This window comes from Herpailurus yagouaroundi, unplaced genomic scaffold, assembly GCF_014898765.1.
Source record: "Herpailurus yagouaroundi ecotype Mexico unplaced genomic scaffold, PumYag 29, whole genome shotgun sequence".
NCBI lineage: Eukaryota > Metazoa > Chordata > Mammalia > Carnivora > Felidae > Herpailurus > Herpailurus yagouaroundi.
In genome coordinates, this window is record NW_024412377.1 from 29115163 (window position 1) to 29141551 (window position 26389).

A 26389-nucleotide genomic window follows, 5' to 3' on the forward strand; every position below is an offset into this window, starting at 1 on the left:
CATCTACTGATGAACACTCAGGCTGCTTCCATAATTTGGCTATCATAAATAATGCTGCAATAAATATAGGGGTGCATATATCCTTTTGAATTACTGTTTTCATATTCTCTGGGTAAATACCGAGTAGTGCCATTTCCTAGATCATATGGTAATTCTATTTTTAACTTTTTGAGGAAGCTCCATACTGTTTTACACAGTGGCTGCACTGGTTTGCATTCCCACCAACAGTGCAATAGGGTTCCTTTTTCTCCACTTCCTCACCAACACTTGTTGTTTCTTGTGTTTTTGGTTTTAGCCATTCTGACAGGTGTGAGGTGATATCTCATTGTGGTTTTGATTTGCATTTCCCTGATGAGTGATGTTGAGCATTTTTTCATGTATCTGTTGGCCATCTGGATGTCTTCTTTAGAGAAGTGCCTATTCACGTCTTCTGCCTGGTTTTTCTAGTTGGATTATTTGTTTTTCTGGTGTTGAGTTGTAGAAGTTATTTATCTATTTTGGATACTAACCCTTTATTGGATATGTCATTTACAGACATATTTAGTAGGTTATCTTTTAGTTTTATTGATTGCTTCCTTTGCTGTGCAGAAGCTTTTTGTTTTGATGTAGTCGTCCCAATAGTTTTGTTTTGGGGGTTATTTGTTTGTTTATGGCTGTTTGTTTTTGTTTTTGTTTTGCTTTTGTTTGCCGAATCTCAGGACGCATATCTAGAAAAATGCTGCTGTAGCCAATGTTAGAGAAATTATTGCCTGGGCTCTCTTCTAGGATTTTTATGGTTTTGGCCTCACATTTGGGTCCTTAATCCATCTTGAGTTTACTTTTGTGTGTGATGTAAGAAAGTGGTCCGGTTTCATCATTTTGCGTGTAGCTGTACAGTTGACTCAACACCATTTGTTGAAAAGACTGTCTTTTTCCCATTGCATATTCCTGCCTCCTTTGTGGAAGATTAATTGACCATAAGACCATGGGTTTATTTCTGGGCTCTCTGTTCTGTTCCATTGATCTATATGTCTATAAAAAGTTGATGTTTTAAAAAAAGGAATACATGCATTTGAAAAAAGTCTCAAACAGAACCAGAATATATAAAATGTAACAGTAAGTCTGCCTCTTATTTTAGATTCTATTCTCTTGGTTCTCCTTCTCAGAAGCAACCATGGCTGCCAATTTCTCGTATCTCCTTCTCTACAAGCACATGCAGGTTCTGACATATTTTTCAGTAGAGAGAACTATATTTATGACTTAAGACTCTAACTCGAGGTTCAAGGTAGGTAAGTGTATTAGGTTCCTATGACTGCTATAATAAATGACCACAGACTTGGTGGCTTAAAACAACAAAACTTATTCCCTCACAGTTCTGGAGGCAAGAGATCTGAAACCACTGTCATCACTGGGTCACATCAATGTGTCAACAGCCTGAGCTCCCTCCATAGGCTCAAGGGTAGACTCTGCTCCTCACCTCTTCCAGCTTCTGGTGGCCACCAGCAATCCATGGCTTGTGGCCACATCCCTCCAATCTCTGCCTTCATAGTTACATCACTTTCTCCTCTTCTGTGTATGTCAAATCTCCCCTTGTGTCCTTCTTGAAAGGATTACAGTATGATTATGCAAGACTATCTTTCCTTCTCTGGATCCCTAACTGAATCACACTTGTGAAGACAATCTTCCAAAAATAAAGAAATAGTCTCAGGTTCCAAGTATTAGGACCAATCATCTTTGGGGGCTTCTGTTCAGACCACTCCAGTAAGTTGTGGATCGGTTAACATTACAGCTTCCTTTCATAAATTAATGACGATACCTAGAACCCAACTGTTGCCCAGAACTTATTCATGTTAACAAAATGAAGAAAGGCTGATTTTCTGATGAATCTCTAACATCCCTATCACTTGCCCTGTGAGGGACTTAACTGTATACCCCCTTTAAGCTCATCTTAAAAGATGTGGGATGGTCACAGGTCGTATGCAGCCAGTAATTTAAGTTCAGTGCCTCAAGACATTGTTTTCAATTTCCCTTCCCATCTTCCCCCCTGCAAGGGCCACCTAACTCCCCGTGCTACCAGCCCCTTCCGTCCTGTTGCATCAGTTTCCAGCTGTGGTTGTTCCAGCCTCATTGTCATTGTCAGAACAGCATGATGAAAGACCTACAGCGTCTGATGCAAGACAGTGCTCCCTCGGTGCCCTCTCACCCAACAAGCTGACTCTGTCCCCTGTGTGAGAACCCGGCTGCCTGGCTGGGGAACATCTACCAGTCCCCAGAGCTCCAGATTCTGACTTTGAAAGCAACCTTAGGTCTTTACATGTGAAGCAGAAGAACTCTGGAGAACTCTGCACACAGGTGGGTTCGCTATGACGGTCAGGAAGGTAAGAAGGTGATGTACATGCCAAGAAAAGAGAAAACAAACAAACACCCCAGCCTGGGGATCCACAGCATGGACCTGCCACACTTTCCTGATTCATTGCCTCCAACCTTCCAGAGACAGCTTGGAACATCTTGCCTATGAAATACCTAGCACAAACACTTGGTACTTTTATTTTCTCTTAGGGTTAAGTACTGAAAATGTTGGTTACTATTGAGCCTACTAGGAAAGTTTAATTTAAAACTTAACACTTTCAGGGTGCCTGGGTGGCTCAGTCAGTTAAGCATCCGACTTGGGCTCAAGTCATGATCTCACGGTTTGTGGGTTCGAGCCCTGCATCGGGCTCTGTGCTGCCAGCTCAGAACCTGGAGCCTGCTTTGGATTCTGTGTCTCTCTCTCTCTCCACCCCTCCCCAACTTGTGCGCTGTCTCTCTCTCTCTCTCAAAAATAAACATTAAAAAAAAATTGTACAAAAGTTAACACTTTCCTACCTTGTGGGCTCTGACACATTCCTACCAGTGTTAAAACAACTCCAGGGAAAGAAGCAATGCCATTTCAACATAGAACGACAGCTCCCAGGACTTTCATTTACCACCAGTGATTACTGCTCAGGGAAAGGATTAAAAGTATATATAAAGCATAACTCCAACTCCCCACAGTCCACCTGCTAGTTCCTTTCTGTAGCCAGCATCATATTTACCAATAAATTTTAAGCCAAGCATGAAAAAGTCAAGAATACCAATAACTGTTATTTGGAGTGCTGACAACGGGCATAATGCAGCTATTAACCAGCACGTCTGACTGGGCTCATTACACAAATATGCCCATCCTTCTGGAGGGCTGTGGGGAGGAGCGAGTGAGGTAATGTATCCGGGGTGCTTCGCACAACGCCTGGCAAGTGGTAAAGGCTTGATAAATAGCAGCTACCGCTATTATTAAGCACAGCAGTGGGGCCCGTGTGGAAACTCCATACAGTATTAGGCAAAGGGAGGAGGAAAAATGAGGAGAAATGCACAGTAAGAGGTGGGGCGGGGGAGAAAGAGGAGAGAAAAAGAGAGACCAAGAATCGGACAGACAAGTTTTGCGAGTTTTCCCCAGGATAACTTCTACCCTAGACCACAGTCCAAAATGACATTTTTTAAAATCTGATTGTTAGATGCTGCCAATTGAGCTAAAATTGTATATTTTAAATTTATGCCAGATTGGAAATTCAGTTAGCTATATTTAGTTTCCTTCCTTTTTTTTTTTTTTTTTAACAAAAATGAAAGACCCAGGTGATAATTTTTTCTACCTACTCAGTCCTAAGACTAAATCCTGGTATGTGATCATTTCATGGGCCATTTGCCTATCTGGAATACTTGGAAAATGTGCCTGATAAGGTAAAGCTCCCCTCTCCTGACCCAGGCAACCAAGACCTCCCTTGATCAACACAGTGAAATGGGTGATATTTCATCATCCCCAAGGCTCTTTTGATGTACAGGAATAAAATACATAGATGACGTTCATCACCAGTCTCTCAATGGGGAGAAGGACATCAGTGTCACTGTTCTGAATATTTATTTGTGTCCTGTATTAGTCCTCGGGAAACTTGAAGAGCTTTTCAGCAAGAACCTGTACAATAATATTATGACATAATATAAATTAGAATAAGGAATCAACAGCAGGGATAAAATAAACAAAAATAGAAAATCAAGCCTAAGGAAAGCCCAAGGCAGCTAATAGAGAGGCTAGAGTGTGCCTCAAATTCAGCTACAGAGAGTAGTTTCCAGGAAACCAGAGCAGCAACCCAGGAGCCAGGGCCCATGAGGCCAACCTCAAGCCTAGAGAGGAGGAAACAGCAGGAGCCACTGGAATCAAAAATGGGATTGCAGGGCAAGGCTGAAGATCTTGCAAGTCTGGACTGGGGACAGCCAGTGGGCCAGAAATATCCAACTTTATTTCCATTATTTCAACCCAACCCCACCCACCTCTCCATCTAGTATGGCCCCAGGGAAACACAGATCACTAGTTTCCAAAGACCCAGTGTGTAGATAGTCCGACATGCTGGTTAAGGGTGCTTCCAGATGCTTTTAAGATCAGATGAATAAGTGCTCAAGGAAGCATCTGTTGAATACCTGCCACAAAGGCAGGAATTTTCTCAAGAGACATGGTCTACTCCAGCATGGCAACAAGTAAATGCTAAGGTTGTGGCATTCTATACCATGGATCGTGGCTCTGATGCTCTTGGCATGGACTCTAGTTAAAACAGGTGTTACCAATCATTCAGCAAGGTCAAAAAAAAAAAAAAAATATCAGAAATGCTCTCATGTGCAAAAGCTTCCCAGTGAACCTGCCTGGATGAATTAGCTGCACAACGTGCCCCTAGAGGAACTACACGAATTAGCCTGCAGCAGTCGTTACTAGATACAGAGCAATACATTTTGGAGGACATCTGCCAAAAGAATAATTATCATTTTAGAATAGTTAATGTCAAATGGCTCTTAAAAAGAGAAAAACAATTAGCTAGCAGGACCACCTGTTTGTGGCAGACCCCTCCTGGTTCCTTACAAGAGGGCACAGATCAGTAAACTGGAAGGTTTGCATGTTTGTATTACCCTATTATCTATAGCCAGGTATCCAGGTGATTGCACAAAAGTTTCAAATCATTGAAATATAATTTTGCACATAGGTGAAAAGTGACAAACTAAACAATCCCAAATTATTATCTAATTTCTTAACAATCCATTCTGGCTAACCCTGCTTCTTCCAGAAGTATGAATATACAGTGTACCAGGCTTCCCATCACATCCGAATTAATATTGTAATAGGTTTTTTTAAGATGGATAGCTCCCATACTGAGTTGCAATAAGTTTTGTGGTTTTTTTATCTTTTCTTTTTTTTTAATTTTATTTAAATCCAAGTTCGTTAACATGTAGTGTAATAATGGTTTTAGGAGTAGACTTTAGTGATTCATCACTTACGTATAACACCCACCCAGTGCTCATCGCAACAAGTGCCCTCCTAGTGCCCATCACCCCTGTAGCCCAACACCCCACCCACCTTCCCTCCAGCAACCCTCAGTTTGTTCTCTGTTTTTAAACTTTTTAAAAATGTTTTGTTTCGTTTTTGACAGAGAGAGAGAGAGAGAGAGAGAGAGAAAGAGAGAGCGCACATGGGGGAGAGACAGAAAGAGAGCGGAAGAGAGGATCCAAAGGGGGTGGGGAGGCTCCGCACTGACAGGCTGATAGCAGCCTGATGCAGGGCTCAAACTCACAAACCACAAGAGCATGACCTAAACCAAATTCGGACACTCAACCAACTGAGCCACCCAGGCGCCCCTGTTCTCTGTATTTAAGAGTCTCTTAAGGTTTGCCTCCCTCTCTGTTTTTGTCTTATTTTATTGTAATAGTTTTTGAGTGACTTGGCCCCTCCAATTACCTTTTCTGATTCAAAAGTATGAGGAAGGAATCCCATGGGTGTCTATTCTCCAGCGTCCTTGTCCATTATTTCCTATGATAAGCAGAATGGCTCCCCCAAAGACATCCACATCCTAACCTGCAGAACCTGTGAATATGTTAGGTTACACAGTAAGGAGGAATTAAGGTTGGAGTTGGAATTAAGTTGCTAATTAACTGACCTTGAGGGGGAGGATGACCCTAGATTATTGTAGTGAGCCCAATGGAATCACAGGGTCTGTAAAAGTGGAAGAGGGAGACAGTCAGAACTAGGAAAATGGCATCATGAGAAAGATTCAACCAGCCTTTGCATGCTTTGAAGATAGAAGGGGGGCAAGAACCAAGGAATGCAGACAGTATCTAGAATCTGGAAAAAGCAAGAAAGCAGAGTCTCCCTTAGTGTCTTCAGGAAGGAACCCAGCCCTACAGTCACCTTAATTTTAGCCCAGTGAGACCCATTTTGGATTTTTGACTGTGAGATGGTAAATTTGCTACTTTACTAGTATTTTATTTCTCCCCAGCTGCAACTCCTACATAATCCCAAAATTCACCTCTCTCTTTCTTCCCAGACTTAACTGATTCTTCAACCTTGAAAACACCAATTGGAATCATCTGGGGAGCTTTCAAAATACTGAATCCTGGGACTCACACCAGAAATTCTGACTTAATTGATCTGGGGACAGCCCAGGTCAGGAATTTTTTAAACTCCCCACATGATTCTAATGTGCAGGTGAGTTTGAGAACCACTGTCATAAAGGGTGTGACATATGTTCTCATTAACCCCTCTGTGTCTCTGCAGTTTTTGGTCTCAGATTCTTCAGACCACACTGCTTCTTATTAGAATCAAAAGCAGATAAAAAGCAATAAAAGATACAAGCTAACATGTCATTTTTGACAGACTTCTCTCCAGAATAAGTAGGGAACATAACCAGCAGTAGTGGAGAAGCCACACCTGAACTTTGCTTGCTCCTCATGTAAAGTATGGGCATAGGAATAGTGGTCTCCTAAACCCGTATATATAGAGATCAGATTGTACGTGCAAAGAACAGAATCCATCGTAGCTGTGTTAAGTAGGAAAAATACTTATTACAGGCCACTGCAAAGGCTTACTGAATCATTGGGAAAGCTGAAGATATAGCCTCCAACTCAAGCTTTCAGGAACAAAAAGCCACAATGCAGAAACAGGTCACCAAAGGAGTTTCTGCCTCTGCTGCAGGAAGCAGCTGGCTCCAGAGCCACGCTGCACTGCTGTGATCAGGAAGCTGCTACAGTGGGAAGGCTGCCACATCAGAAAGTTGTATCATGCCTACATACATACCAGCATAAGGGAGGAGCCAACGCTCTGCCTCTTAGTACTCAAACCAGCTAGGTTACTAGACACTGGTACCTATCTTGAAGCTGCCACAGAAAAAAATAAATCCCCCGCCCCCGCCCCATGACTCTGCTTTTCAGAAAAAAGCAAGCATAGCAGAGTATAGCCTCCACTCCACGTCCACCTTCCAAATCTTACCCAAGTGTGTTTGATTGGCCCAGCCTAAATGATATCCAAAATGTTAGCTGCAAGAGAGTCAACAAGTATTTTACTTTCTAACTTGTGCAGATCATGAAAGTTCACAGAACAAATCCTGAATGGATATTGAGCACCGATCCACCATAAATGCCATAGACTGTTCCTCTGGCTCGTCAACATCCATCCATACTTACATTCTCTCCATATTTAAACTTCCAAACAATAATAACATAACTGCCCCTGTACTTAAAAAAACATGTACTCACCTCCCCTCAAAAGAAACTCAAAGTTCCATGAGTCTGCATCTATCTTTGAGTGATATTCATTCCTTCTCTAGTTTAGTTTCAATTCCACCAGGTTATTTATTATATATAAATTCACTTATAAAATTAACCACTATCAGTAGACCATATGTAAAGTTGTGATGAAAGGGATAAGGGAGGAAGAGAAATGGTTAATTATATAAAATATACATGTCAGAGCAAGGAAGAAATCGGTGGTGGTTATGATAGTTCCAGTTTCAGGTGCAAGTCTATAGTTGGTATTTACAACTCTTGTCCTACACAGCCCATTGTAGGTTACTTTTGTCCTCAGTCAGCATCACGGCTGGGCCAACTTATTTAGCTGATGGAGGTCACCCGGATCTTTATTCCTAGTGAATCTGAACACTAGAGGATCCTGATTATATTCAATTTCTGTAGTCTTCCATTAAAGGTATATATTTAAGATACACATTAAAAATATAATTTGATATAACTTTTACCACTGGGCACAGCACTACTATGAAATGCCCCAGAGAATCCCCTCCAGTCCAAAAATACTTCTCCCTGCTCCCATTGTATAATGGCAATCCTATTTCCTCTTGACAACGGGGCTCAATCACCCAGCTGACCTAATGATGACCCCTCTTCTGTCTGTTGGTTCATTTGCATGAGGTGCCCAAATGGTGACTGGCAATCTCAAATTTCAGTTTAATGGTACGAACTGATATCATGTGCCTCCTGGTATTTTCACTGAGGACCCAATATTAGTTACGTGATATTCCTGCCAAAAAATGCATAACCTGAATCTAATTATGAGGAAACACTGTCAGATCGTGGAAAGAGGCTTACAGATATCCACAAAACAGGTCAATGTGTCCAAATTATTTCTTAGCAACTAATCCTCAAAACACGCCCTATCCTGAACATGAAGATATGTGTGACCATCCTAACAGTTCCATTCACATACCTCTTCCTCAGTCCTTGACATCAGTCCCCCTATGTTTTTCCCTCTGTATGTCTAACCATCTAGCTATTCCAGTGCCCATTAACCATCACCAGTGATTCAGCCTCGACCTCTGAACATCTTTACTTTCAGGTAATATTGACAAGTGCTTCCCACTAAGAGATTGTTCTTTCCCTACTGTCCTTCAAAATTACCACCGAGTGGGGCTATCATACTACAGAAGCTGACTTCCAGCTGATATAAGCGTGTCATGTGGAACACATCTATAAACCAGGCTTGATTTTTTTTTTTTTTTTTTACCCAGTTAACACGTTCATTGGGCCCACACCCAAGGATCTATAGGTAGGGATTAAGGGAGAGGACAACGCAACAATAGGTGATACCCTGGGAATGTGAGCCCTTTGTTCAGGCAATGTACCTGTGCCTTCAAGACCACTTAATGATGAAGTGTTGAAGAATGAAGAATGAGAAGACCCATTCTTATAGCTTGATTAATCAGATAACACCAAGCCCATGGACAGCTCAGGTCACGTGGTCACTTGGTATTCCATTAAAAACAAGCCAGGCCTATTTCCCAAAGGGAGTATTTTTGATTAGGTATATCAAGTGGGATCCTGACAGACCAGTCATCTATTCCATTCCTGGAAACATCATGATCCTTAACTACTCATGATCAATCAACTACCCAATTAACTATTCCAGCTCCCTTACCAGAAGCAGCTTCCACCTTGAATTGTGCATTTAACTATTGCTACTTGTCTTCTGCCACTCCAGGATCTCAACAAGCCCACTGCAATCAAAATTCCCATTTCAATAGCAGCATCTCTCACCTTTACCCCTGCCCTGACCTAGAGAGGATTACACTGCAATATTTGCCAAGGATATATTTCTCACAATTTTGTTTCTCAGTGCATTGGTGAAAAGAGCATCCTCTGGACCTCTTTAGTTAGTTACTGGGTCATACGTCATATGTGAAATACCTACTTCAATAGTTCTTTCTCTCAGGATTCCTCCCCCTACATTATACCATGGATTTTTGACGCCTGAATTTCCTTCCATGTAGGCCACCTTTGAGTCCCATTTCCAGTCATTCAGCCAGGCCAAGAGTTACAACCATTACCGGTTGCACCAACTAGAACAATGAGTCCAGAATCTTTGGGAAATGCACCCACACCAACAAATTAAGCCAGATTTAAAATTAAGCTTCTTCCTCTCTGGCCTAGATTCTCATAATGCATTCCCACACCTGTTCCCTAGGTTTTTGCCAATATAAATGAGCAAGCTCTTGCAATTCCTCAGTTGTGTAAACCTTTGCTTCATAAGATAGACATTGTACTTGTCCTTCTGGGGACATGCTGGTGTCTGACTCTGCTTACAGATCTGGAACAATGAGTGGTGGGAAATAGGGGCAGGAAGAAAACTGAAATCCCCTAGCAAGGAACTTATCTCAGTAAGGTCATTACAGAGTCTCTAAGCAAGCCCTGACCAGCCTTATCAAACAGAGAAGGACAAGATGCTTTTATGGCAATGAGGTTCAATGGAGTTTTGGGGAACTTGGTACTCAGGTTCAACGGAACCCACCCAAATAGTCCCAATTCACAGGGTCCTACTCTTTCCCAATCAATACTTAAAGTTTTACATAAAAGAACTAGTGGTTCTATGAGTTTAGATTATCTTTTAATCATCAGCCCACAGGATCAAATGACATTTGATGTTAGAATGCATCAGCTCTGCAGCTACATGAAATAAATGGTTTTTCTAGAAAGCTTGTGGAAGCTCCTTAGTCCTCTGATATGTCTCATGACAATAACCTTAAAATCCTGATCATATCATTTTCTTTCTTGAAGTTCTCCGATGTAATTATAAACAGCCACCCAACTCCACAGATCTTGTATTCCTTATTCTCACCATGGTGGTCAGCAGGCACTCTACCAAAGTCTTTGCCTTCACTGGGCGCTTCATTCTAAGTGATCAATATTTGAAGAAACTACTTCACCATTACGTGTCATATACTGCTAGTATTCCATATTCTAATGCTAACATAATCATTGCTACTTTCAAATCAAACCCAATCAAATGAAAAAAAATCCAAATTTCCAATTTTTTAAGAGTCTGTTGCCTATAACCCTCCTGGTACCAATCACAGTCATGGACAGGGTTCAACTCCAGGGAACATAAGCAATTCTAGCAAGAAAATGAAGAATGAAAAAACTTATTATAGGGCATTAGAAAGCTTATTGAATCAGGGCGCCTGGGTGGCTCAGTTGGTTAAGTGTCCAACTCTTGATTTTGGCTCAGGTCATGATCTTGGGATTTGTGAATTTGAGCCCTGCATTGGGCTCTGCATTGATAGTGAGGAGCCTGCTTTGGATTCTCTCTCTCCCTCTCTCTCTGCCCCTCCCCCACTCATATTTTCTCTCTCTCTCTCTCTCTCTCTCTCTCTCTCAAAATAGATAAATAAGCTTTAAAAAGAAATAATTTAAAAAAAATTTTTAAAGCTTACTGCATCATTAGGAGAGTCAAGGATTTAGGTTGACATTTCAGAAACGGCTCCCCAAACTACATGGTAGATCTGGGTCACCAGGGGAGCTCTTGGTTCTCCCAAGATTAAGAAACTGCCACCTCTTAAACGTTACAACTACCAAAGTCCAGAAGCCATCACAGTGGAGCGGCCCTCATGGACAGGAAGCTGACACCACACCAAACCAGACATGCTTTAATCCTCACTTGCAAATGAGTTTTCTGTGACTGTCTCCTGACATTCACACACTTCTGCTAATGCTGCTGCAGAAAATTCAAATGCCTTAGGGCGCCTGGTGGCTCAGTCTGTTAAGTGTCCGACTTCGGTTCAGGTCATGATCTCACGGTTCTTGAGTTCAAGCCCCACATTGGGCTCTGTGCTGACAACTCAGAGCCAGGAGCCTGCTTTGGATTCTGTGTCTCCCTCTCCCTCTGCCCCTCACCCACTCTCACTCTCTCTCTCCCTCTCAAAAACAAATAAACATTAAAAAAAAGAGAGAGAGGGAGAGAGAGGCGCCTGGGTGGTTCAGTCGGTTAAGTGTCCGACTTTGGCTCAGGTCATGATCTTACAACTGGAGGGTTCAAGCCCCACATCGGGCTCTGTGCTGACAGCTCAGAACCTGGAGCCTGCTTTGGATTCTGTGTCTCCCTCTCTCTCTGCCGCTCCCCTGCTCACACTCTCTCTCTCAAAAATAAATAAACAAGTAAAAAATTTTTTTAAAACAAGAAAATTCTAATGCCTCTATGACCAAACTTTTTAAAGAAAACACAGAAGCAGTGAAAGCATGGCCTCTGCCTCATTTCTACCTTCTAAACATTGCACAGTGCAACATAATGGCAGAACTTAAATGACATCCAGAGCCCTGTGGGTAGGGTAGTCTGGAAAATGTGGTGTTTGGCTCTTCAGCCACTACAGTACAAGAAGGCATATTAGAAGGCAGGTGGCGTAGACAGTAGGAGCAGATCTAGCAAACCCATCACAAACCCCAAATACTAAGTTCTAGTCTTAAGCTCTGACAAAGAACTTTTGTAGATGTAACTCTGTTTGCAACCAGTGGGTCCACTACTTACATTTCTTTATATTCCCCACATACCTATTTTTTAATTCCTCAACAGTTATAAATAAATTGTAAGTTCCAATTGATTGAATGACTGGTTTAGAATATGTTATAACAGAGAAAAGCATTTATTTTTATTTTTCTGACTCATTTCTAGAAATCACTGGGCAATGTCTCCTCCACACAGCTGCAGCACAAAATATTTGCTGTTTACCTTGATGAGATACCAGAAGGTCTTCTGAATCATCTGAGTAACAATAAATTATATTTGGTAGCATTGTAGATGAAGTACGTTGTACAGTATACTCATTTCTGGAAACTGACATGGCTAACCAATACACCCCTTATTTTCCATTCACTTCAGAAAACAGAGAGTTTACTGTCTCAAGGAAAGACACACTTTCATGGCCTCTTGAAGTCAATAATGTGACTTACAGAAGAATCCCAGTAGAGATGAGCAGTCTGTCTTCTCCAAGATATCCCCTTTCTTATCGTGCATTCAGTTGTCTTGAAACTCCCAAAGTCTCTAGAGTAATTGTTTTGCCTGAAACAGAGAACATCTTTGTGAGTGTTTCTCAGAGGAACAACTGACCCAGAGAACTATAGGCCCTTCCTTCAAATTCTATTCTCAGCAGAGTACTGGTTTTGGGTATATAAATACCCAATTCATTCATTGTGCCTAGTATTGGCCAGAACCCAAACCTTGCACAGCCCCTTGGCCTGCTCAGATTTTGGGAGGGCAAAGGTCATCCTGTTTTCAGTCAGGACTATGCAAAATTAATCCCAACCTACAAGAAACTGATTGTAACCTGGGAATGACATAAAATAGCCATTTTCTTCTCTGGTCTCCTGTGTTACTTCTTAAGGCATTGATTGAAAAAAAACAAGTAGCTAATGAGAGGTGAAAAGATTCCACTTCAGGGGCACCTGGGTGGCGCAGTCGGTTAAGCGTCCAGCTTCAGCCAGGTCACGATCTCGCGGTCCGTGGGTTCGAGCCCCGCGTCGGGCTCTGGGCTGATGGCTCAGAGCCTGGAGCCTGTTTCCGATTCTGTGTCTCCCTCTCTCTCTGCCCCTCCCCCGTTCATGCTCTGTCTCTCTCTGTCCCAAAAATAAATAAACGTTGGAAAAAAAAATTTTAAAAAAAAACAAAAAAAGATGCCACTTCAGAAGCACCAAGAAGACCTTGACAAAACCCATATGGACCCTCAAAATGATTTTTCAATGATTACTGTGTTTTACTCAAAAAGTTAAGGATTTGGGAGACAGCCCACAGCAAGCAATGTAGAACACATTGACTTGAGCAGACCAGATCTCTCTCTCTGCAAACAAAGAGGGAAAGAAAGAAAATGAAGATAATTATCGTAGTAATTCAATAGCCCCCTTTCCTCCTGAAATGCTAAAATCCTTGCCTCAAACTTTGGTGGAGACTGATTACAGCTTAGTAGCTGCTCTGGTCATGGACCTTAAGAGCATTCTTCAGAGTGGAACGATCTTCCATTCCACGTCCCCGCTGCAAACTTCGTGCTCCTCAGCAATACAGGATAATACCCTTCACTTTCTTTTGACAGTCAGACCCAAACTTTCCTGTCTAACCCTAAATTCTCAAGGCTTTTCTATCAAGGAATGCTAGGCGCCCCCTGGAGGAACTGGCCAGGATGGAGGATAATGGCCCCAAAAGAAGGTGTTTACTATGCCTTTTTATTATTATTTTTTTTTTAATGTTTATTTATTTTTGAGAGAGACAGAGACAGAATGCGAGTGGGTTAGGGGCAGAGAGAGAGGGAGACACAGAAGCAGAAGCAGGCTCCAGGCTCTGAGCTGTCAGCACAGAGCCTGACGCGGGGCTTGAACTCACAAGCCGCAAGATCATGACCTGAGCTGAAGTCAGCGACTGAGCCACCCAGGCGCTACTATGTCTTTATTTTTAAAAGGAACCATGGGCAATTAAATGTCGTTTATACTCCTTTTTAAGAAATCAAGGAAGGAGTAAGAATAACCTCTCAGGATATCTTTTTAGAATCCTGTCTGGCCCTCAAGGCAAGTCCAGCTGTGTCTCATCCCTTTGTGGCATCTGCCTGTCATTGTCTTACAACTCCTTCCCCCAACATGCACCAATGGAGGCTTCTGCCTATGCTTTGCCTACCAGACCTAATTTGTGCATTTCATTCTCCCTAATTGTCTTACCCCCGCCACACACACACACACATGATCCTCTATCACAACCCCAACATAGTCATAAAAGGCTATGACTTCAGAGCTAAATAGTGTCAGCTCTGATTGTGGCTCCACCATATACAAACTGTTGGGCAAGTTCTATTCCTCAATGTTCTAATCTGTAAAATGAAGTTAATAATAGCATCTACCGGGGCGCCTGGGTGGCGCAGTCGGTTAAGCGTCCGACTTCAGCCAGGTCACGATCTCACGGTGCGTGAGTTCGAGCCCCGCGTCAGGCTCTGGGCTGATGGCTCAGAGCCTGGAGCCTGTTTCCGATTCTGTGTCTCCCTCTCTCTCTGCCCCTCCCCCGTTCATGCTCTCTCTCTGTCCCAAAAATAAACGTTGAAAAAAAAAATTTTTTAAATAATAGCATCTACCACAAAAAGTTGCTTTTGAAGGTTAAATTATGAATGCTATTCAAGTGATCAGAAAAAATGTCTGGCGTAAGGTGGTACTCAATATATATATCAGCTCTTATTGTTACAGGATGTGGCATCTAGATGGCATATTGAGTAATTACATTTCCTTCCTGTTCTAACAAACAGTAAAGTACTAGATGTTGGCTATGCCCACATCTCCATTCAGAGGAAGTGGTCATGGATATTCTTTATTCTTTATTAAGATACTATCACTGATGGTCACTGAACCAAAAATGAGTGCCCAGGACTGAGGCAACCACATGTCCATAAGATAAACGTGAGCAAGACATTGCCAAGGAGACAACTTGACCTAAGAAGCTACCTAATTGGAGCACTCCACATTGAGTGGTGACAACCCAGCCCGATCAGAATTTCTCTCTTGGAAAGTTGGAATATAAAAGCACACAGGGAAGAAAACAATAGAGGCCTGTTTGAAAGACATTGAAAAAATGGCCAGATCACTAGTAGGGCAACCATATTCTGAACGGCAATTATTCACTGAGTTATTCACGAAGCCAGAAGAACTTTAAGCCTGGGAAGCAGAGGATCCAGTGATGGCACAGGTGGTGAGATAATTTCCCACATTTTTTTTTCACTTCATTCACACACTTAACATATGCAACTTTCATCAACCAAAAGAAAAAGTCCCAAATGTACAAGTGAAAAATATCCAAACTGTTAACATAGGATTAACTAATACCAGCTACTTTTAAGTACAGCTGTATAAATTCAAAAAAGCTATCCTGTATGTATATACAAAATTGTTTATACACAAGTCTATACATAGGGTCTATACATTTATTTCCTCAGAACCCTTAGGTGTGCCACCTCTTGGTGAAGACACCAACGCTTCATTCACATATTTTACGAAAAAAGAAAGACTATTTCCAGGACTGACAACACCGTGCATATTGTATTCAGATCATGTAGGCTCCATTCAATTGATTAGGATCTTTCTGGTGCATCTTTGTGTTAAAACCTATCTCTTGGGGCGCCTGGGTGGCGCAGTCGGTTAAGCGTCCGACTTCAGCCAGGTCACGATCTCGCGGTCCGTGAGTTCAAGCTCCGCGTCAGGCTCTGGGCTGATGGCTCAGAGCCTGGAGCCTGTTTCCGATTCTGAGTCTCCCTCTCTCTCTGCCCCTCTCCCGTTCATGCTCTGTCTCTCTCTATCCCAAAAATAAATAAACGTTGAAAAAAAAAACTTAAAAAATAAATAAATAAATAAAACCTATCTCTTAAGTGGTGATTTTCAACCTTCAGTGTTAATAGAAACCTGTAAAATTTGTTAAAATGTAGACTCATGGGCCCGTTCCCTAGAGATTCTGATTCAGTAGAACTGGAGTGGAGCCTCAGACAGGGAGGGTCACTATTTGTGACCTCACAGGTTATTCACCGTACTCCTCCAGGAACACATTCATACTGACGACAATGCGAATGCTTCCTGAGAGTTGTGCAGTGCACAACCTGCCCACCTAAATGTGGTGGCCATGAATAGTCCTCATGTAAGTGGCTCTAAGTTCACACTAAGAAATACGGAGAGTGACTTAGATATGTTCCTTTTTTGCCATCTCAAAGAATCCAACAAATATGAGTTCCCTGCTGATCCACCCAGATCCTAGTTACTATTCATGCTTAACAAGGTGTCTACAGTTGGGCAGGACTAAAGCAGAGAGGGAAAAGGATAGGCAGAAAAAGGACCAGTGCATTTGTGTTTCATTATAAGCTTCAACAAGAGGCTTGAAGTCTAGTCTAAATATATGTCCCTTCTGAGTGCTACTGCTGTGAAGCAATTGGAATGAAAGCAAATACAAAGAGCACAGAATGAATTGCTGGTGAAAACCCTACAACACCCTGAGGCACTAGCATTGCGCTCCCACCTCCCTGCCCCTCATTATAGATGTTGCTTTCGAAGCCCCATTAATTGGTGAGGGTCCCAATATACTTAAGGAGTAGAAAGATGCACAAGCCCCTGAAAAAAATCATTGTGCTTCTAGAGAAAGGATTTTTTAAATTTTTTATTCAAGTTCCAATTAGTTCACATACAGCGTAATATTAGTTTCGGGTGTACAATATAGTGATTCAACACTTCCATACATCACCTGTGCACGCCTTCATCCCCATCACCTAGTTAATCCATTCCCCCCTCCCCTCTGGTAACCATCAGTTTGTTCTCTATAGTTAAGAATCTGTTTCTTGGTTTGCCTCTCTTTTTTCCCCTTTGCTCATTTGTATTGTTTCTTAAATCCCATACAAAAGTGAAACCATGTGGCATTTTTTTTGACGAACTTATTTTGCGCAGCATAATATTCTCTAGCTCCACCCATCTCGTTGTAAATGGCAAGATTTCATTATTTTGTATGGGTAAATAATATCCCATTGTGTATATACACCACCTCTTCTTTTTTTATTTTTTTTTTTATTTAATTTTTTTTTTCAACGTTTATTTATTTTTGGGACAGAGAGAGACAGAGCATGAACGGGGGAGGGGCAGAGAGAGAGGGAGACACAGAATTGGAAACAGGCTCCAAGCTCTGAGCCATCAGCCCAGAGCCCGACGCGGGGCTCGAACTCACAGACCGCGAGATCGTGACCTGGCTGAAGTCGGACGCTTAACCGACTGCGCCACCCAGGCGCCCTTAAATTTTTTTTAAGTTTATTTATTTTCGAGAGACACCGGGAGTGTGGGGGAGGGGCAGAGAGAGAGGGAAAAAGGATCTGAAGCGGGCTCTGTGCTGACAGCAGACAGCCCGATGCAGGGCCTAAACTTACAAACCATGAGATCATGACCTGAGCTGAAGTTGGATGCTTAACGGACCAAGCCACCCAGTTGCTTTTCTTTCTCCATTCATCTATCTATGGGCACTTGGGCTGTTTCCATAATTTGGCTATTGTAAGTAATGGTGCTATAAACATCAGGGTCATGTATCCCTTTGAATTAGTAATTTTGTATTCTTTGGATAAACACCTAGTAGTGTGATGGCTGGATTGTAGGGGAGTTCTATTTTCAACTTTTTGAGGAAACTCCATACATACTGTTTTACACGGTGGCTGCACCAGTTTGCATTCCCACCAACCATGTAAGAGGCTTCCTTTTCCTCCATATTCTCACCAACACCTGTTGTTTCTTGTGTTGCTGATTTTACCCATTCTGACAGGTGTGAGGTGATATCTCATTGTAGTTTTGATGATAAGTGATGTGGAGCATCTTTTCATGTGTCTGTCTTCTTTGGAGAAATGTCTATTCATGTCTTCTGCCCATTTTTTAATTGGATTATTTGTTTTTTGGGTGTTGAGTTTTATAAATTCTTTGTCTATTTTGGACACTAACCCTTTATCGGATATGTCCTTTGACAATAACTTCTCCCATTCCATAGGTTGCCTTTTAGTTTTGTTGATTGTTTCCTTTGCTGTGCAGAAGCTTTTTATTTTAATGTAGTCCCAATAGTTTATTTTTGCTTTTGTTCCCTTGCCTCAGGAGAAATATCTAGAAAGAAGTTGCTACAGCTGATGTCAAAGAAGTTACTGCCTGTGTTCACTGGAGAAAGGATTTATCATCTTGTATCAAGTGAGTTCAAGTCAACAGGTTTTTGCTGAGCGCAGTTAGGTGCTGATGGAATTTAAAAAAAAAAAATTAGAAGACTCCATCCGAAGCCACCCAAGGAGAGAAGTGTCTCTTGTGAAGAAGAGGGACACAACTAAAACATGTAAAGAAACTGGAGGACAAGGAAGAAAATATGTCATCAAGTACAAAGTTAATGAGGAGGTACCTGAATTAGAGCTCAGGAAACCAAGAGACAAGTGAGGCTGTGGAGTGCCACATGGAGGCACTTGAAGAATATTCTAGCAGCTACTTTTGTAAACAGTAGAGGCGTCTGAGGTGTGAAAGGAGAAACACACTTGGTCATTTTTCTGTCGGTCGGCATTTCCTTTGATCCCAGTATTGGACTTGGTCACATTCACATGCTCTGGACCCTAACATTTAACTCTGATTTTCCAGAGTGCACCTCACTTCTGCCACACGCTTGCCTCGACTTCTCAGACACTGGGCTAGGACACCAACGGGAACCACCCAGCACTTGTGCGAAACTGGTGAAGCGAGGGAGATGACACCTGGGGGCAATCCTCGACATGTCAGGGCTGAGAACTTGCGGGTGCCTGTCCCACTTGTGTCCCTTGAGTGGACAGTTCTGAGAGGCATTTTTCATGGCTCTCAGTCCCAGAAGGAACAGGCCCCAGTTTCTCACAGCAGTGACCACACTTGATAACAAACTCTTTACCAACTGGCTTTGCCGCTTGTCTGGTTTTCCTTCTTCCCCATCCCCCACTCCCATTCGCTGACCTCATTTCCCAAACCACCTGCATACAAACCCTTGTCTTATGCCCTATTTCTGATAGGAACCCTGGTATAAACAATCTCCTAGAGAGATAATGGTTTCTGGTTCCTGATATTTTATGCTCAATTTGCAGGGAACTCTGACACAGGCCTTCTCCCCCAAGCACACTCATCTCAGGAAGGTTCAAACCAAAATGCACTGTGTGCTTCATCTGAGGTTTTGCCAAAGCCAGGATTATAATTCCCAAAGGCCCAGGATATGAGGACGAGGAGCAGAAGGGAGTATTTTATATTTCCCAAGTCCCCGTTATGTGCCACTACTGTGCTATATGTTTGTATCTTATCAACTGTTACATAAACCTGATGAGGTGGGTAGAATCTTTTTTTTTTTTTTTTTTGTAAGAAATGAGGAAACTGCTCAGCAAGCAAGAAGTGACAGAATCAGGATTTGAATTCAAGTCTGACTCTCAAGTCCATATTTTGCCCACTTACCTGATGTTTTCTCCCACGTACTAATTCATGCCTGGGGTTAGGTGCCTGTTTCTCAACAGCGTCAGGGGTCTTCATCTTTCAGTTTTGTCAGTTTGGGAACTCGAAATCAGTGATCTGCAGCAATTAGGTGGCATTTTAATCTCTCCAGGTTGTGGCATAGAGTTGTCCCTTTAAGCAAGAGAGAAAGTTCAGAACATAGAAAGCTGCTTATGTCTGTATGCTACACCCAGGGATTTAAAGCCGGCTTCAGTTTGGCTCTGAGAAATGCAAGGCACCTGTCTGGCCAGTAATGAACACAGAACGTGAGTCAGACCTATCATGGCTCGGGGCTCAATGCTGAGCACACAGTAGGTACACAAGAAACATTTGCCAAACTACCCGTGAGCTCTGAGAGCCAAGGCTCCGCTTCCCTCCAAGTGCCTGCCAAAAGTAAATTGTTGGGGGCCACGTAATACATCTCTATGCTCTCTACACCGAGCCCTACTTGTACCTTTTACATGCCAGACCCCAGAATAACAGGGATCTAAACACATTTACCGAAGTCACACAGTAGCATTTTGAGACTGAGAACCGCCGGCCTCCTTTGTGATCACATAGCTTCTTAACCCACAGCTCTTTGAGCTGCCACTGTTTATATTGCTTATACAGGATTAACCAGATCCCACTGCTTTGTGCCATCCTCTGTGCTCTTCCTGTTTTTGTGTTTATTTACTAATTGGCTGGCTCTAGTTGTTTCCTATTGATTTACAATTCAACTCAGAAAAAGTGATTTAAGTGTAGAGTATTGAAGGCTTGGATCTATATTCTTACACAGCTTCTTTGGTCAGAGACCATGTCGTCTCTGGGAATATCCACTCACCTAGCATTTCCCAACCTTGGTGAAGAAGAGATCAGAATCATTAAACCTCCCAGAGTAGACAATGCCACATTCATCCATTCACTTATTGAGACAGAATACATTATTTCTACACAAAGAAAAGTAGGGGGGCATGTGGCTGACTCAGTTGGTAGAGCATACAACTCAGTCTCTGGGTCGTGAGTTCAAGCCTCACGCTGAGTGTGGAGTCTACTTAAAATACAATAAAAAAAAATTTTTTAAGTCTAAAAATAAAGACAAGTAGGGACTTTAATCCATTTTCTTGAGCACCAGGATGCCACAGAGTTAGGACTCTATGCAGTGTTTCTCAAACTGCAGTCCCTTCGACCAACTGCATCAGAATTCCCTGCCATGATTATAAATAGAGATTCCTGGACTCTTTCTCAGACTTAATGTAACAGAACTTGGTTTTGGTTTTTTACCAGGTTATTATTAACCAGGATATTCTCATCACACTAAACTTTAAGACCCCCCCAAGATGTATGAGGACTTACATGCCCTACATGGCCAAACAAAGATTTCATTAGTGGACATCACCTATGCCTTGTCCAGTTCAGAGCCCTCAGGCAAGTTCTGGCACTGTATCACTTAATCTTCCTTCATTACATGAATTTAAGTCAATGAATTGGTAGGGGTGAAAAGAAACTGAGAAGAGAAGAAAAATCAAGGTACTACAATCCAAGAAATTCACTGATGAACTCAGGAGGAAATTGCCCCAAGAATAAACCATGACAGTTAAGTCACAGAAAACACATATTTCCAACTATTTCCCACATCTGTGTATGGCCTTCAATAACTTCCTGCAGGTATCCCCTTTTGGCTCCAAAACTGTAGTTATCCAACTTATACTCTGGAAGCAGGGAGGAGTTAACCCAATTGTCTAATTTCCATTGGGAATGCAGGAGAAATTTGGCTTTATCTCCAAGCTATGTGTTATAATAACACCATTTTACAATTTACAATTGCAAAGTAATTTATGGTTTCTACATCTTTTAAGGATAATACCCCACTTAAACTTTGCATTGTTAGAAATACCCAAATTATAATGTATACACTAATAAGGTTAACAGCAAGCCAGGATTTGGTTGTCTCCTCAAGTAGTTTTTTATTTTTTTAAATATTTATTTTTGAGAGAGAGAGAGAGAGAGAAAAGGGGAAGAGAGAGAGGGAGACACAGAATCTGAAGCAGGCTCCAGCCTTGGAGCTGTCAGCACAGAGCCCAACTTGGGGCTCAAGCTTGTGAACCACGAGATCATGACCTGAGTTAAAGTCAGATGCTTAGCTGACTGAGCCACCCAGGTGACCCTCAAATAATTTCTTTTCAACACAATGAGGTCTTGAAAACAAGATGAGAAGACATTCTTCAGCAAGGATGGAGAAACATGCAAACTCTGACTCATAGTCTGAGTTTCCCAAGACAACATCAATGTCCAGACATGTACTCAATGACAGAAAAAAAAACAAAAAAACAAAAACCTGATGATTTGCCAGAATGAAAATTAGCTCCTCTGATTCAGTGGGTTTGAGTGTATAAATTTTGTTAATAAAATCACCTGCTATAGATCAGATTCCAGGAGACCTATCATGTCTTAAATCATTTCCTGAATTTATTCAAATCTGCCTGTTGAAGAAAGGTTCACTCTCATGCATAATGCCTTTGACCACAAATAAAGTCTCTGCCATCTGTTTTCACACTAGGAAAACACTATTTGGATTCAGTGATGAAATAAAAAAAAAATCCTATTCACATAAATCCAAGTTTTGTTCTCTTTTCCTGGGATCCCTCCTGCTGAAATTACAAGGAAAAGAACTTTGTTAATTAAAAAGATGAAGTGTGAACATGTGTTATTCAAGAATATTGATACCTCCACCTACATCTCCAAATTATTAACATTCACATGGCCGCTGGTTTTTGTTTATCGGCAACAAGAGCTTGTTTAAATCAGGGCTTCAGATACGTCATTTTATCAGGCACCAGCAATGTTTCAGAGGGTACATGGAGATGTCTTTCTTTTTGGAGCTCTTTATAGCCCTTTTAAACAAATATTTCAAGGATATTTATTGCCACTGAGTATCTTATTGAAATAGGAAAACATAGGTGGATTCAGTCACTAAAGAACTCCAGAGAATTTAAAACTGGTTAGACAAAGGAAATGTCATTATCATGGTTGATACAGATGGATACTGAATCCTTAAACTCCCCCTGTTGATGACTTTTGCTCTGGATTATGGAGGACATTGATCAAGGGTAAACATATAGTCTTCAATACAGCCTGGAGTTTCAGTATCACACTTCCAGTTCTACCCTGGGGAGCTAGTTTTGAGGACTTTTTTTTTTTTTTCCTTCTTTAATACCAGATCTAGAATTAGAGCAGGCTCAATAGCCTGTTACTTGTCTATTTTCTCTCCAGCCCTCACTATGTTCCTGACTCTCACATCTTACCATTGTCCCTCCAGAGAAGGAAGTAGGGGAATGTGTAAAATGTGACGGAGCCCTTCCTCTGAACTATCCCCTAGGCTTCTTTTCCCTGGCCCCATCCACAGGAGGACCTCAGGCCCGGAGGTGCCTGGAACCTGACTTTCTATCATCCTAGAAAAGACAGGGGGTGAAGGGTGGTTCTGTTTATAATCTTTACACTTCTCTCAGCAAGAGCCCCACCTTCTAGCATGCTGGCCTCCTTGAGTGTAACTAATCCACATCAGCATCCCTCCTTTCAGGGATAGAATACGGGGCAGTGGGAGGATGCTTCATCCCTGCAGCTTGGAAACATTATCAACCCAATATCTCAGGGCCACACAAGTCAGAGGTCCTTTCTGCCACCTCTTACTTCTGCCCATGACCCCATGATTCTCCCAGGACAGAACATCCAGGCCATGCTCTTCCCTTTGTGTCCCAAATTAGTTCAGATGAATCCTTCACACCATCTCTTACATCTGTAGCTTTCCATATTCACTGCTTTGGGACTCTAATTCAGACTTTACTATTTGCATACCAGGATATATTAGAAGAGGCTCTTATCTTGTGTTCCTTGACTCATCCACCAATCACTCTGTGTTGTTTCAAAGGACTCTTCCTGAGAGTCATTGTTTTCATGTCATGATGGTGGTATAGGAAAATATTAAGGGGCATGAATACTGAGGTCAGTCTGTCTGGGCTCCAATCCTCAATCTGCTACTTATTAACTGTTACTTTGGGCAAGTTACTTAATCACTCTGTGCCACAACATCCTCCACCTGAAATAGGGATAATGTATACATATCTCATAGGATTAATCTGAAGATGAAATGAATTAATATAGAAAAGGGTCTGGTATTTAATAAGCATCCAATAAGTGGTAGCTATTATTACTATTATTATGGAATATGGCTCAGACTTCTTGGCCCAGCATCCGTTGGCCTACACAATCTCTACTCTGGAACTGTACTCTTAAAATGGTAGATGCTATCTTGGAGCTCCCCATAGCTTCTAAAAGAAATTAGAAACCCACTTAAGGTGATAAGCATGGTGGCCAATGAGCAAATATTTAATTCGAGCCAAGAGCCTAGAAGAAGTACAAAAAGCCGGGGAGGAGATGTGGTTTTCTTCCCTCTGCTGCTCCTGGGGACACATGCTATGCTCTGTGAAGCCAGAAGGAAGATTTGAGCTGATTATAATCTAATGAGGCTGCCAAATCAGTTTTACTTGCCAATACAGCATAATGACTGGTGAGTCCCATGGGCCCTAAGTCAGGGTTATTTTAACTGGTGGCATTATCTGGGTCAGACCAGTCAGCCTCCACGGGGAACACTCCGGGAAATGTCATCTTCCAAGGCAAAGTGGGAGCAGCCCTTACCACTCAATAGATGGTGATACCCATGGCATTTCCAGGGCAATTTCTGAGTTCGTGAGATATAACAAGGGAACACAGGATGGGAAAAACAAAAGGGAAAGGAGAGAGAAGAGGGACAAGGACACAGCATAGCAGGGGGAAAAAAACAATACAAGTGGAATAGCAGTTAAGGGGCAGAGGAAAAGTGATTTAAAAAAGAAGAAGAAGAAGAAGAAGAAGAAGAAGAAGAAGAAGAAGAAGAAGAGGGGAGGAGGAGGAGGAGGAGGAGGAGGAGGAGGAGGAGGAGGAAGAAGAAGGAGGAGAAGGAGGAGGAGGAGAAGGAGAAAATAAAAAACAAAAAGAGTAGAAATTAAAGGAACTGAGTACTGGGGGACAAAGCATGTCTGGAAAAAGAACTAGAAGCTCCAAGGGGCTTGTGTGACTGATGGATTCCGAAGACCTAAAATACACAAGACCAAGAAAAAAAGAGGAAGGAAATACACAACACGGACACACCTTTGGCGTCTAAGCAGTGTCATCTAGAAATATTTGTTAATAAGCTCAGTAAAGTGCGAAATCGAAGACTGGTCTGGCAAATTCGAATCAGCCAGTTAGATTCTTAGAGCCTCAGACCTCTCTTCTCCAGCCCTAGCAGGTGGCGTGGGCAAGTTACTAGGGAGTTCCCCCATATACTGCTTGGAAATAAGGCTGGTTCAACAGGCTTTGGATCCCCAGGCAAACCCATGCCGTTGCTGAGAGGAAGTGGGATCCACCGGGTTTGCCCCAAGGTTAGCAGCACTGGGGCGGGGCCTTTGCCTCCCTCCCCATTAACGGTCTGGAGGGGAAGGAGGCCTGGGCAGCATCAAATACGCTTTGGGGTAATAATTTAGCCACCCCAAATTACAGGGTCTTCACAAAATGGTCACTATCTTTCCACACTACATTGTGGAGAGACGGTGAAAGAGCTTATATTTCTGAGCCCTTTGTCTCGTATGTCAAAAACATCATGAAAAATACACTTGAAAACCACTGCTATCACCTACAAAATCAGGAGTGGAGATCAGATTTACAGACCAATTTATCCTTTATACCGCCCTCCACCCCTCCCCCAAAGTAATAAAAATGGGAATATGGGGAAATGCGAAGGTGCAATTCAACTAAGCAATATTTTTCAGAAGTTGAGAAACCTTTCTCTATTAAAAGTTCCAGGGGCACCTGGGTGGCTCAGTGGGTTGAGAGTCTGACCCTGGATTTCAGCTCAGGTCATGATTTCCCAGTTTGTATGTTTAAGCCCCAGGTCAAGCTCTGCACTGACACTGTGGAGCCTGCTTGGGATTCTCTCTCTCTCCTTCTCTACCCCTCCCCTGTGTGCGCTCTCTCTTTCTAAAAAATAAATGAACTAAAAGACTAACTAAATAAACTAAAAAAAAAAAAAAAAAAATTCCCACACAGGAGATGGATGCATTGAAACTAAGGAAGGGGGGTGGGAATTAAATAAGATAAACCTTTAGACTAGAGGGCACTACTTGGTTTTCTTTTGCTTCTCCTAAAGTTTCCCAACGTTAGCCGATTGCAATGTGTTTTTTCTTGGTTTTGCTTAGTTTAGGTTTTCCATTTACCCTAGGGCTATGACGGGGACTTGGTAACGATGAGGTCATGTTCCACGGCAATCGGTCAGGTTCTTAGAAGGTTTTGGAGTTTTTTCCACCTTTCTCCAACTCGAGGGCCACCCCTGTAACGGAGCCACCACCACCTCTCACCGGCTTTCCTGCCGTGGCTTCCACACTTACCGGCTTTACCACCCGCTGTCCACGCGGCAGCCGGCCAGCTCTGCACTGCCTCTACCACGTCCCCCGCCACTTCCTGCACCCTGTGCTTCTCCTTCTTGGCACTGTCCACAGTTTGTAAACGTGCAGAGGTGCAATTATTTGACTACCGACTCTCTCCCGCTGGACTATAAACACAGGAAGGCAGGGGCAGCGCAGAGCAGAGGATCCTCAGGGCCTGTTACACCGCCTGTTACCGCTGGAGCGGTGCCGGCGGGCTGGCGGGATCAGGTCACGTGGGTGGGAGGGAGGGCAGGGCAGGGAGGGTAGGCTGCCAATCAAAGGCCACGGGCATGTGACCTTGGCTGGCCAATCAG

At 42.5% G+C, this 26389-nt stretch overlaps 1 long non-coding RNA gene across 2 annotated transcripts in view; it reads right to left on the reverse strand.

Moving 5' to 3' along the window:
* Positions 1–12211: 12211 nt before the first annotated feature.
* Positions 12212–26389, reverse strand: part of LOC121043580 (uncharacterized) — a 51083-nt gene continuing 36905 nt past the window's right edge. The window contains exons 1-3 of one of the 2 annotated variants that reach the window (XR_005796926.1): positions 26037–26257; positions 19561–19728; positions 12212–12646 (exon numbers count right to left, since the gene is read on the reverse strand). This is a non-coding gene — a long non-coding RNA (uncharacterized LOC121043580). Of the gene's footprint in view, positions 12647–19560; positions 19729–26036; positions 26258–26389 lie in introns of those variants that run through there. The other variant, XR_005796927.1, reaches the window with a different exon arrangement.